This window comes from Trachymyrmex septentrionalis, unplaced genomic scaffold (genome assembly GCF_001594115.1).
Source record: "Trachymyrmex septentrionalis isolate Tsep2-gDNA-1 unplaced genomic scaffold, Tsep1.0 scaffold40, whole genome shotgun sequence".
Taxonomy (NCBI): Eukaryota; Metazoa; Arthropoda; class Insecta; order Hymenoptera; family Formicidae; genus Trachymyrmex; species Trachymyrmex septentrionalis.
The window spans coordinates 5694041-5695858 of NW_017305569.1; positions in this window are offsets into that span (position 1 = coordinate 5694041).

Sequence of the window (1818 nt, forward strand, 5' to 3'; positions counted from 1 at the left end):
TCCTGGGACATTTCTCTAATTTTTATTATGATTTCGAATGATTTTATGTTTCATAATCTTATTTTCTAGTTTTTGTCCTAAGCCAATGATGTGCAACCTTATTTAAAGATTATTTTCAGGGGACTATTTTTAGGTAAGTTTCTCAGATCACATATATTTATTTGGTTTATTTTGTAATAAATAGAAAATGATTATAATTTTATTTTTTATTACGAACCGGCGAGTCGAAAAAATTCACAGATAGCCCATAAGTTGCGCATCACTGTAGGCTAATTACAATATATCCAGCTATACTTATGCTAAATTCAAGTTGCTAAATTCAACTTTTCTTATAATTGGAAATTGTAAATTTCTCCTAAAACTAATAATAAAAAAACCTTAGTTCCAAGAATCTATATACCTTTACCAAAAATATGTGTTTTTTTTTTTTATTACGAGTTACAAAAATCTTATTTTGCATAAAAGGAAAAGATCGCGATACTCCGTAAAAATCCTTTAACTTCTATTACCATAAAAATGATGTGTATTACTCTCTTTTAACGTTGATCATTAGAAGGTAATTCAAGAGAGATATGTTAATATACCTGGGTTCCCTTCTAAATAAACATCGACGCGCCGTATAATTTTGCGTCTTGGTTTTCTAATACGTCGGGATTTCTCGGAAAAGATGAGCACCGTCCTTCGCAGCCGCGTGAGCCGGCAGAATTGTACCAAGCCAGGAAGTAGTTAAAGTGATGTACGGTCATGTGGCACGGTATGTAACTCGGACACGTATAGGATCGGATCTTTATGCTCGGCACACGACATTATGTCGTGCAGGACATTACGAGAGAATCCCGCTGCCGTCCACCTGCGTGGTGCAGCACGCGCGTGCTTCTATTGCGGGTGTGAACGCGCTTTTACGACGGCCAGCGCAAGAATTTGAAGACAGCTGCACGATCTGACTTGTGCAAGTGTCGGCCAATTGTGTCGTTTATGGAAAAATTTTTAGCAATGTATGTAGCCGTTCATTAGGAAGTGAGTAAGGATTTTGCTGGATCTGTGAAAATAATTTTGTTAGACGTTCAAAATGATTTTATTGAAAAATCCCCCAAAAAAATGAGCGAAAAATTTTGATATTCTTATATAGCCATATCCGGTCTTATAACAATAAAATTGTAATTCTTTTCCAGCTCGGGTGTCGCGACGTTGTGGAGACGAGTAACGATATAAGTGAATACATCAGTTTTTTTGCGTTCCGCATTTAATTCTTGCGACTGGTTACCTCGTTGCTTTCGTCGAAACAGGTTCGCGCAAGTTCATTTCGAGGATCTATTTTGGTCGTGATCGACCGTCATTTCGCTATCAAGAGAACGCATTCCCGCTGGTGAGGGACGCCAACGAGCGTTGAGAGCGTCTCGAGAAACGATGGCGATCCGAGAGAGACGTGCAGCGGACCACCTCGTAGATCGTCCTACAAGACGTGCGTTTTTCGTCTTTCGGGGGTCGTTGATTGTGAGAAATGCATCGCGCTGTCGCGTGAGATAGGTGTCGTAAAGTATGCGACCCTCCCGACGCAATCCCGGAGACGAGAGGAGACGGGTGGCGGCGCGGTGGCGAAGCCAACGAGCGGGAGGACCGACCACGAGCGTCGTGAGCGCGAAGGATAATTTATTGACTAATTAACGAGGATGTCCTTCATTACGGGTCGGTCGGCATGGCCGTGGTCGCTTGCTCTCGCTCGGAACCGGCATTATTTGGCGCCCGAATATTTACGACCGCGTCCTCCTTCTGAACCGGCCCGATACCGCCCGCGAGCGAGCGAGAGAGACGCGCAGA